The sequence below is a fragment of the Lolium rigidum genome, chromosome 1 (assembly GCF_022539505.1).
Source record: "Lolium rigidum isolate FL_2022 chromosome 1, APGP_CSIRO_Lrig_0.1, whole genome shotgun sequence".
NCBI classification, from domain to species: domain Eukaryota; kingdom Viridiplantae; phylum Streptophyta; class Magnoliopsida; order Poales; family Poaceae; genus Lolium; species Lolium rigidum.
Window position 1 is genome coordinate 86,851,622 of NC_061508.1, and position 12,023 is coordinate 86,863,644.

The window sequence follows — 12,023 nt, forward strand, 5'->3', positions numbered from 1 at the left end:
GGTTATCGCACAACAAGCAACTTAATAAGAGATAAAGTGCATAAGTACATATTCAATACCACAATAGTTTTTAAGCTATTTGTCCCATGAGCTATATATTGCAAAGGCGAATGATGGAAATTTTAAAGGTAGCACTCAAGCAATTTACTTTGGAATGGCGGAGAAATACCATGTAGTAGGTAGGTATGGTGGACACAAATGGCATAGTGGTTGGCTCAAGGATTTTGGATGCATGAGAAGTATTCCCTCTCGATACAAGGTTTAGGCTAGCAAGGTTATTTGAAACAAACACAAGGATGAACCGGTGCAGCAAAACTCACATAAAAGACATATTGTAAACATTATAAGATTCTACACCGTCTTTCTTGTTGTTCAAAACTCAATACTAGAAATTATCTAGACTTTAGAGAGACCAAATATGCAAACCAAATTTAGCAAGCTCTAGGTGTTTCTTCATTAATAGGTGCAAAGTATATGATGCAAGAGCTTAAACATGAGCACAACAATTGCCAAGTATCAAATTATTCAAGACATTTTAGAATTACTACATGTAGCATTTCCCGATTCCAACCATATAACAATTTAACGAAGAAGATTCAACCTTCGCCATGAATACTATGAGTAAAGCCTAAGGACATATTTGTCCATATGCAACAGCGGAGCGTGTCTCTCTCCCACACAATGAATGCTAGGATCCATTTTATTCAAACAAAAACAAAAAACAAAAACAAACCGACGCTCCAAGCAAAGCACATAAGATGTGACGGAATAAAAATATAGTTCCAGGGGAGGAACCTGATAATGTTGTCGATGAAGAAGGGGATGCCTTGGGCATCCCCAAGCTTAGACGCTTGAGTCTTCTTAAAATATGGAGGGGTGAACCACCGAGGCATACCCAAGCTTAGAGCTTTCACTCTTCTTGATCATATTGCATCATTCTCCTCTCTTGATCCTTGAAAACTTCCTCCACACCAAACTCGAAACAACTCATTAGAGGGTTAGTGCACAATAAAAATTAACATGTTCAGAGGTGACACAATCATTTCTTAACACTTATGTACATTGCATAAAGCTACTGGACATTAATGGATCAAAGAAATTCATCCAACATAGCAAAAGAGGCAATGCGAAATAAAAGGCAGAATCTGTCAAAACAGAACAGTCCGTAAAGATGGATTTTATTGAGGCACCAGACTTGCTTAAATGAAAATGCCCAAATTGAATGAAAGTTGCGTACATATCTGAGGATCACGCACGTAAATTGGCATAATATTCTGAGCTACCTACAGAGAGGCAGGTCGGAATTCGTGACAGCAAAGAAATCATTACTGCGCAGTAATCCAAATCTAGTATTCACTTTACTATCAAAGACTTTACTTGGCACAACAAAACACAAAACTAAGATAAGGAGAGGTTGCTACAGTAGTAAACAACTTCCAAGACTCAAATATAAAACAAAAATACTGTAGTAAAAACATGGGTTGTCTCCCATAAGCGCTTTTCTTTAACGCCTTTCAGCTAGGCGCAGAAAGTGTATATCAAGTGTTATCAAGAGATGAAGCATCGGCATTACCTTGGGTGTTGGGAGTTTTCTCAACCATGCATAGTATGTTGGATACATAAGTTTCAGCGGCTCCCTTTTCATTAGTCTTGGGCTTGCTACTCTCATCAAACAAATTTTCAGGAACAAGCCAAGCATAGTTATTTTCTAGCGCTTCATTCATCGCTAGGAGCTTACATGGTATTGATGCTTTGATCTCCCCACCATCATTAATGTTATTAGTGTACCTTACTCTCTCCATGTCCATCTTTTCAAGGATACTAACAAAATTGGTATAAGAACCAAGCATTTTATATTTAATAAAGACCTTTCTAGCCTCTCTTGCTATACCACCAAATTCTCTAAGAAGGGTTTCTAAAACAAAATCTTTCTTTTCCCCTTCTTCCATATCACCGAGTGTAAGAAACATGTGTTGGATTATAGGATTGAGATTAACAAATTTATTTTCCAACATGCGAACTAAAGCAGCAGCAATTTCATAATTAGGAGCAATTTCTACCAAGTGTCTATCTTCAAAATCTTCAACGGTACTAACATGATTGAAAAATTCTTCTATATTATTTCTCCCAACTATAGACCCACGTCCTACCGGTATGTCTTTTACGGTAAAATTAAAAGGAAACATGTTGAAATAAGTAAAGTAAATGCAAGTAACTAATTTTTTTCGTGTTTTTGATATAGAGTGCCAGACAGTAAATAAAGTAAAGCTAGCAACTAATTTTTTTTGTGTTTTGATATTGTTGACGTCAGAAACCCACTGGCGGGCAGAGACGGGCAACACCGTAGAGCCGGGAACAACTAGGGCTGCGGCTGGCCCTAGTCCCTCTGAGCGACGGCCCGCAAAGCCTCCTGGTCGCACGCACCGATGTTTATCACAAGGGCGTGCCACCCGACCTATACCTGGTCAGGAAGGTGTGGATGATGCCTCGCTTAATTTCCTGCAGGGGCACACACGTAAACGTTAAATACGAGCCTCGATCGGCTCTCAGGTTATCCTGTGAATCGGCTCAAAGAGCCGATCCACCCATGATTCACACGAGGTGTCCGAATATATGGTGGTCCTGCTTGATCAAGGTAAAGCTAATGAGATCTACGACGATGTGGGGTTTTCACCGCATAATCGGATCATCCTACTCCAGGTTGGGCCTCGCGGCCACGCACGGTGATCGTAAGCCGATCCTAAACAAGGCCTAAAAACCAACACGAGGTTGATCCTCGGAACATCCTCGCTTAGGGCCAACGAACGACACCCTACGTGCCGCTGGATCCTCCCCCTTTGTAAGGCCTAACTATTGCGGATATTAAACTAATCCTTGTAGAACAAGGATGCAATCATAACGGATCAGATCTACTAAACTATGATCAAGCGGGTGCCGCCCCTACGCCTAAGATAGGCGTAAGGGCGGCTAGACATGCAAGGGTTGCACTACGAAAGCATGCAGCATGAAGAACAATGCTAACCCTAACATGTCTAAGATAACTACGTTGCTCGCCATCAAAAAGGCTTCAGTACGAGCAACGCATGAACAACGTAGGCAGGCTTATGCTGCCTAGATCGCAAGATGCGATCTAGGCAGCATGATGCTTACCGGTAGAAACCCTCGAGACGAAGGAGTTGGCGATGCGCCGAGATTTGTTTGTGGTTGAACGTTGGTTGTTGTTTATTCCATAAACCCTAGGTAGATATTTATAGTCCAGCGGACTTTCTAATGTGGGGCGTGCACCAAACCGTGCACGGGTAAGATTCTAACTTCTAAACTAAAATACGATCTAATATGTTACAGATACACGGGCAATTAAGCCCAACTTGGTATAAAAGGCCGATTCACGTATTCCTTCTATATATATATTTCTTCACGTCCATCTTGATCGCGGCCCACCTCTCGACTCCGGTCAAATTCTGGTGATAACACATGCCCCCCTGGTTTTGGAAATGACATTTCCAAAATCATTACGCTTTCTCTCGTCGGGTCATGTCGTGGCAGAGCAGAGCTGCAGCAGAATCCTCATCATGATGCCTTGCCCCTTCCACTTCTCCACGTGGCCGTAAAATTTTCCTGTTGGGCAACACTTCCTCGGAAACTGCTGTGACATTGAATCTCTCCCATATCCCCTTTATTTAACCGTTCTAAACAGCTTGCGTCTCCTTCGTCCTTCTCGCATTAGCACCAAAAACCCTCTGTGCCGCCATGTCTTCTTCCTCTTCCTCCGAGTTTTCCTACGGGTCCGACTCCTCCCGCGAGACGCCGCCGTAAATTCGTGCCCCGGAAGATCGGGACGAGGAGAGCCATGCCTCCTCCATTTGGTCCGAGGACGACAAGTCCTTGACCAGCGGGGATGAAGATCTTCGGCTCCTCGCCGATGGGGAACCGGAGCCCAAAAGTGAGGACGACCGCGCTCTCCGGGACGGCTGCCCCACCTATGAAGAAGAGGGAGAAGAAGACGACGATGACGACGACTCCCTCGAGGGCTACCCGCCGCCGAAGCGCCTCCGCATGTGGTGGGACGACGACGAGCAATGACGACGAAGACGGGGATGAAGCCCCCGTGGAGGGCTACGGGAGTAGCGACGAGGAGCCCATCGGCAGCAGTGCCGATGAGAGTTCTGAGGATGACGATGAGGGCCGTGATGGCCCGTAGATTAGGATCTAATAGTATAGGCCTAGCAGTAGTAGATTGGTCAATAGACCCTTCTTTTGTTCTTCCCTCCTTGAGCAATCGGCTCCCCATTGTAAGAAATCCCCATATTAATGAAGAATTCCCTTAGCTTGATTTCGCCGATTTCTTTCATGCCGAGTTTGTCGACCGTTGGCCTAATCCATGCTTAGTGACCGATGGTAACGCATCGCTTTCATGATAATCTGCGAGACGGGCCAATTTAGCCATCCCTCCAAGCTAGGCTGGCTTCGCCGATGACGATGACACAGCCCGATCTTGGTAAGTCGGCAACTTGATCTTTGAGCAAGCGACTTTAAAAGAGCCCCGGAACCGCCTTGGATGCTCAAACCGATGACTCGTAACGAACACCGCTCTCCAAACCAGCTTGTGTCGCAGGGCTAGCCGATTCCAACCAAATCGGCTCCCTAGAGCAATGACCTTTAGGGCGAGCTGCCCCCGAGCCTTAGTGAAGGCGAACCGGACACATGTGCCGACATTAGCCTTAACCCATGACGTAGCCCCAGCGGAGAACCTTCAAGGTGAGCTGCCCCCCGAGTTTCTTCAGCTTCTTCCCGCGCCTTGCCGCTAGATCGGCTCCTTTCCTTTGGTGGAGACATTCTGATGTGCTCCATCCTTGACCTGATCTGCACGTCCAGGCTGCTCTTGGCCTTGAAGAGAAGATCCGAGCTCTTATTTCTCTTGAGTCGATGGCCACGCACCGGCTTCCATATCCTTAAGTCGATGCCTGCTGCATCGGCTGTGCTTGAAAATTTTCGAATTTTTCGGCCGACTTGTGTATCGGCCCCCATACTCCAATACCCATCACCAAAGATGAGATGGGATAATTCTACTGCATATCCTCGTGTTCTATCCACCTGGGTGCCCCCCCCCGAGCCGATTCTGTCAAGAGAATTGATGGTATCGGCTCCGTTGGATAACTTGTTGAACCCGAGCAGTAATGGTGGGTGAGGATAATTTTGGCCGATTGCTGGAATCGGCCTCCACGTTGCTTGCTCCGGTGAAGGTTTTGTAAGTTCCCTTCATAAATTTTTGGGGCCGATCACAAGGATCAGCCTCGCCACGTTTGCTCATTGATGTGCTCTTGCTACTCGCTCAGGCCGGTAGACCGAACCAGCCCAATTTCTGATTTTATCATGTTGGTGCGCTTGCTGTCGTCCACCTTGGATGTATCGTGTAACCGTGGAGCACTGAGCTTCGTCGGAAGAACGAGCACCATGTTTGTGCCGACCGATGTTTCATCATTGGCTTTCCTTTGCTTGGGGCGCCACTCCATCTTCCGTGGACGACCCTCTTCATCCAGGGTTCGCTGAACCTTTGCCGCCGAATCAGGCCTTGCTTTCCTCAATGTATGCAAGTATAACCTCTCGGCTTCTTCCAGGCCGCGCAATCTTTGAACCCTCGCGTTTTTGGGAACGGCTGAGTCCATCGTGGCACCACCTTGGCCGGTGGTACCTGTCTTCTTCTTCTCCTCGTCTTCCGAATCTTCGAGATCTTCCAACCGAGGGGACTCAGCTCGTTTGCTCCGTGGCGGGAGAGGTCCTAAGCGCTCGAACACGGACACGTTGGCTGCCTCCTTCTTCTTCCGGTTGCATTCCGGGCAATTGCCGATTGTTGGCAATCGGCTCATTCCTGAATCCCGAAGAGTGCCTGAAGAAGGGACAATCCCAAGTGCTCGTCCTCGTCGCCTTGCTCCCTTGCCTTTCCCTTGGCACAACGCTCGTGCTCCTCCTCATCGCGATTCTCGCCGACGATGTCTTCTGGCTTCTCCGGCCGGACGAACTCTTTCATCATCATCGCCGGACCGTCGGCGTTGGTCGTACCGACCCACATACTTGTTGAGGAGGTGATCGGAGAGAGGTCGCCGATATCTTATGTTCTTCACTTCTCCCTCCGTGACGTAGCGCTTGCCGTCTTGGCGGAGCCGATCGCGTGGAGCGGCTTCCTCTCGTATCTTTGCTATGAGAGCAGCTGCCCTCATCTCCATCCTTGCCGCCGTGGTGTCCAAGATCTACCATGTTGATATTGCACAGGAAACCCGGCTGGCACCCCGCATGGCAAGCATACTCTACCATGTTCACGGCGGGGAAGGGCTGGGTATCGACCTTCATGGCGTATCGGTTGAAAATTAGACGCCCGTTCTCTATCGCCGCTTGGATGTGCCGACGCCACACCCTGCGGTCGTTGGTGGCATGGGAGAGCGAGTTATGCCATTTGCAGTGATGGCTTTCCATTCAGCTCTTGCGCCGTGGGGAATTTGAGACCTTCGGGTATCTTCAATCGCTTTTCCTTGAGTAGGAGGTCGAAGATTTGCTCAGTCTTGGTCACGTCAAAATCAAATCCCCGGGCGGGCCCGGTGGCTTTACCCATTTGCAGGACACGGGGGTTCCTCCCCGAGTCCACTCAGCCATCGCTACTTCTTGGTCTCCCGCGAGAACTTCGTCCTCCTCTCGCATCGACCGTGGCTACTGCACGCTTGAACTTGTCTTGGTACGAGTCCGGGTGGCGCTGTTCATATGCTGAAAGTTTCGAACCACGTGCGCCGCCGAGGGATAATCTGCTTGGGAGGCCATGTCCTTGAGCTGTGTTGCAAGGCCCGCTATCGCCAACTCGATCGCTTCTTTTTCGGTTATACGAACCGAATAGCATCGGTTCCTAAGATTCCCGAAGCGCCTGGATGTATTCTGTCACGGTTTCTCCGCGCTTCGACGTAGCTGTGCTAGATCGGCAATGCTAGACTCGGAAGCTTCGAATGATACTCGCTCATGGAATTGCTCTTCCAATCGCTTCCAAGTTTGGATGGAGTTCGGTGGTAGCGATGTGTACCACCCGAAAGCCGATCCTGTGAGGGACTCGTGAGAAGAACCTCACGCGCAACTCATCCGACGCTGAGATCGTGCCCAGCTGTGCCAAATATCGGCTCACATGCTCGATGGAGCTGGACCCCTCGACCCACCGAATTTTGTGAAGTCCGGGAGCCGATATTTGGGTGGCAGCGGGATCGGTTCGTAGCTGTTGGGGTACGGCTTGGTGTAGCCGAACGCCTTCCTTTTCGGCATCATACCGAACCGATCTTTCAGAATTGTACAAATCTGATCCGCTGTGATGGCTGAAGGTGTCGAACCCCGAAGATTCGCCGGGTGGCATACTTAACCAGCCATGCTTGCTTTTCCGGTTCTAAGCCAACCTGCAGGAGCCGGGCCTTGGAGGTTCGTCGGGGTGGCGTACTTAGCCGCCCACGATTGCTTCTCGGGATCGGCTCCGACGTTCCTCCTGCCGTTCCAGGGGCCGCCGATATTGCAGCCTGGTTCGAGAGTGCCCGGGCGTTGCGTCTGCGTACGTATGCGCACGTGTATCCGTGCGGGATCTCCTTAGGCGGCTCAGGTAGGAATTGGTAGTCACTAGGATCACCACCAACCTTGTAGACGACATATGCCGTTGAGTTCGGCAGTTCCGGTGCTGCCCATGCGAACGGCTGGGGTTGGAGCGGCATCTCTCCTTTGAAAGTCCCTGCGAGCCGGTCCCGACGGGAGTACCGGTGACTCATGATTTCCTGGACGACGCGCGAGCGACACGCTCCAAGGTGTTTACCGAGCTCTCGAGTGGCGGTGCAGCGAACGAGCCACCATGTAGTTGATCTCCTCGCCGCAGCGACCTGGTGCGTTCTTCCGACGGAGCGGACAGGTCCACTCCATCGAGCGCGCCTTCGGTGTGAAACCCTTCCACCCGACGCCATGGGAGCGGGTTCGGTGGAAGGAGCCGATGAGTTCGGCTTCGAGGGTTGCCTTGATCTCGTCATGCTTCTTCTTGAGCTCATCAGGCAGATCCGCGTAGGTGACCGGAGTGTCTTCCGCCATCTCGGATGTAGATGGCGATGTCGTGGATGTCGTCGACGGTCCCACCGGCGTGCCGGAATGTGTTGACGTCGAAACCCACCGGCGGGCGGAGACGGGCAACACCGTAGAGCCGGGAACAACTAGGGCTGCGGCTGGCCCTAGTCCCTCCGAGCGACGGCCCGCAAAGCCTCCCGGTCGCACGCACCGATGTTTATCACAAGGGCGTGCCACCCGACCTATACCTGGTCGGGAAGGTGTGGATGATGCCTCGCTTAATTTCCTCGCAGGGCACACACGTAAACGTTAAATACGAGCCTCGATCGGCTCTCGAGTTATCCCGTGAATCGGCTCAAAGAGCCGATCCACCCATGATTCGGACGAGGTGTCCGAATATATGGTGGTCCTGCTTGATCAAGGTAAAGCTAATGAGATCTACGACGATGTGGGGTTTTCACCGCATAATCGGATCATCCTACTCCAGGTTGGGCCTCGCGGCCACGCACGGTGATCGTAAGCCGATCCTAAACAAGGCCTAAAAACCAACACGAGGTTGATCCTCGGAACATCCTGCTTAGGGCCAACGAACGACACCCTACGTGCCGCTGGATCCTCCCCTTGTAAGGCCTAACTATTGCGAGATATTAAACTAATCCTTGTAGAACAAGGATGCAATCATAACGGATCAGATCTACTAAACTATGATCAAGCGGGTGCCGCCCCTACGCCTAAGATAGGCGTAAGGGCGGCTAGACATGCAAGGGTTGCACTACGAAAGCATGCAGCATGAAGAACAATGCTAACCCTAACATGTCTAAGATAACTACGTTGCTCGCCATCAAAAAGGCTTCGATACGAGCAACGCATGAACAACGTAGGCAGGCTTGTGCTGCCTAGATCGCAAGATGCGATCTAGGCAGCATGATGCTTACTCGGTAGAAACCCTCGAGACGAAGGAGTTGGCGATGCGCCGAGATTTGTTTGTGGTTGAACGTTGGTTGTTGTTTATTCCATAAACCCTAGGTACATATTTATAGTCCAGCGGACTTTCTAATGTGGGGCGTGCACCAAACCGTGCACGGGTAAGATTCTAACTTCTAAACTAAAATACGATCTAATATGTTACAGATACACGGACAATTAAGCCCAACTTGGTATAAAAGGCCGATTCACGTATTCCTTCTATATATATATTTCTTCACGTCCATCTTGATCGCGGCCCACCTCTGACTCGGTCAAATTCTGGTGATAACAGATATAATGCAGCAAACAAAGTAAGTAAATAAAATAAAGCAAGACAAAAACAAAGTAAAGAGATTGGATTGTGGAGACTCCTCTTGCAGCGTGTCTTGATCTCCCCGGCAACGGCGCCAGAAAATATGCTGGCGCGTAGTTGACGTGGGAGTTAGAAATATTTGTGGTGTAGCTTTTCTTCAGTTCCCCGGCAACGGCGGCAGAAAATATGCTTGATGGCGTGTAACTCACACGTTCGTTGGGAACCCCAAGAGGAAGGTATGATGCGCACAGCAGCAAGTTTTCCCTCAGAAAAAAACCAAGGTTTATCGAACCAGGAGGAGCCAAGAAGAAAGTTGAAGGTTGATGGCGGCGGGATGTAGTGCGGCGCAACACCAGGGATTCCGGCGCCAACGTGGAACCTGCACAACACAACCAAAGTACTTTGCCCCAACGAAACAGCGAGGTTGTCAATCTCACCGGCTTGCTGTAACAAAGGATTAGATGTATAGTGTGGATGATGATTGTTTGCAAGAAAATAGTAAAGAACAAGTATTGCAGTAGATTGTATTTCAGATGTAAAGAATGGACCGGGGTCCACAGTTCACTAGAGGCGTCTCTCCCATAAGATAGCATGTTGGGTGAACAAATTACAGTCAGGCAATTGACAAATAGAGAGGGCATAACAATGCACATACATGATATGATGAATATTGTGAGATTTAATTGGGCATTACGACAAAGTACATAGACCGCTATCCAGACATGCATCTATGCCTAAAAAGTCCACCTTCAGAGTTATCATCCGAACCCCTTCCGAGTATTAAGTTGCAAAGCAACGGACAATTGCATTAAATATGGTGCGTAATGTAATCAATAACTACATCCTCGGATATAGCATCAATGTTTTATCCCTAGTGGCAACGAGCACATCCACAACCTTAGAACTTTCACGTCACTTGTCCCGCATTTAATGGAGGCATGAACCCACTATCGAGCATAAATACTCCCTCTTGGAGTTAAGAGCAAAAACTTGGCCGAGCCTCTACTAATAACGGAGAGCATGCAAGATCATAAACAACACATAGGTAATAGATTGATAATCAAAATAACATAGTATTCTCTATTCATCGGATCCCGACAAACACAACATATAGAATTACAGATAGATGATCTTGATCATGTTAGGCAGCTCACAAGATCCGACAATGAAGCACATGAGGAGAAGACAACCATCTAGCTACTGCTATGGACCCATAGTCCAGGGGTGAACTACTCACTCATCACTCGGGAGGCGACCATGGCGGTGAAGAGTCCTCCGGGAGATGATTCCCCTCTCCGGCGAGGTGCCGGAGGCGATCTCCGAATCCCCGAGATGGGATTGGCGGCGGCGGCGTCTCGGTAAGGTTTTCCGTATCGTGGCTCTCGGCATGCGGGGGTTTCGCGACGAAGGCTTTAAGTAGGCGGAAGGGCAACGCGGGGGGCCACACGAGGGCCCCACACGCCAGGCTGGCGCGGCCAGGGGCCAGGCCGCGCCGCCCTAGCGTGTCGGCGCCTCGTGGCCCCACTTCCTTTCCCCCTCGGTCTTCTGGAAGCTTCGTGCAAAAATAGGACCCTGGGCGTTGATTTCGTCCAATTCCGAGAATATTTCTTTACTAGGATTTCGAAACCAAAAACAGCAGAAAACAAGCAATCGGCTCTTCGGCATCTCGTTAATAGGTTAGTGCTCGGAAAATGCATAAATACGACATATAATGTGTATAAAACATGTAGATATCATCAATAATGTGGCATGGAACATAAGAAATTATCGATACGTCGGAGACGTATCAATGCCCTGATTAAATCTCATAGTACTCATCATGATATATGTATGTGCATTGTTATGCCTTCTTTATTTGTCAATTGCCCAATCGTAATTTGTTCACCCAACATCTCGCTATCTTATGGGAGAGACACCACTAGTGAACTGTGGACCCCGGTCCTATTCTTTACATCCGAAATACAATCTGCCGCAATTGTTCTTTACTCGTTCTTCGCAAACAATCATCATCATCCACACTATACATCTAATCCTTTGTTTACAGCAAGCCAGTGAGATTGACAACCTCGCTGTTACGTTGGTGCAAAGTTCTGTGATTGTGTTGTGCAGGTTCCACGTTGGCACCGGAATCCCTGATGTTGTGCCGCACTACACTCCTCCGCCATCAACCTTCAACGTGCTTCTTGGCTCCTCCTGGTTCGATAAACCTTGGGTTTTTTTGAGGGAAAACTTGCTACTGTACGCATCACACCTTCCTCTTGGGGTTCCCAACGGACGTGTCGACTGCACGCATCAGACGATCGCTTTGAGAAGAATTTATTTACCTCCCATTGAGAGCAACTTTTGTTTTCATCCATTGATTTTAGCCAAAATCTTTTTAATCAGATGTTGGAAATAATCACTTCTATGCATCCCAACCATAGTCCCAACCATAGCAGGTAACCCCAAGTATTTATCATTTAGCGACGTTGAGCATAGCTATTCTCTGCGCGTTTCAGCATGCTCGAAAGCCCTTCAGCACAAAGAAGAAACGAGTAAGGTCATAAAAGATCTCCTTAGCGAATGCCCCTCAATGGAATGAATGCCTCTGTTGTGTCTGAGTTTAAACGAATGGAGTATATAGCACACAAGAAACACAAGCCATGAGCCATGATCAAACACCTTCGCTATTTACAAA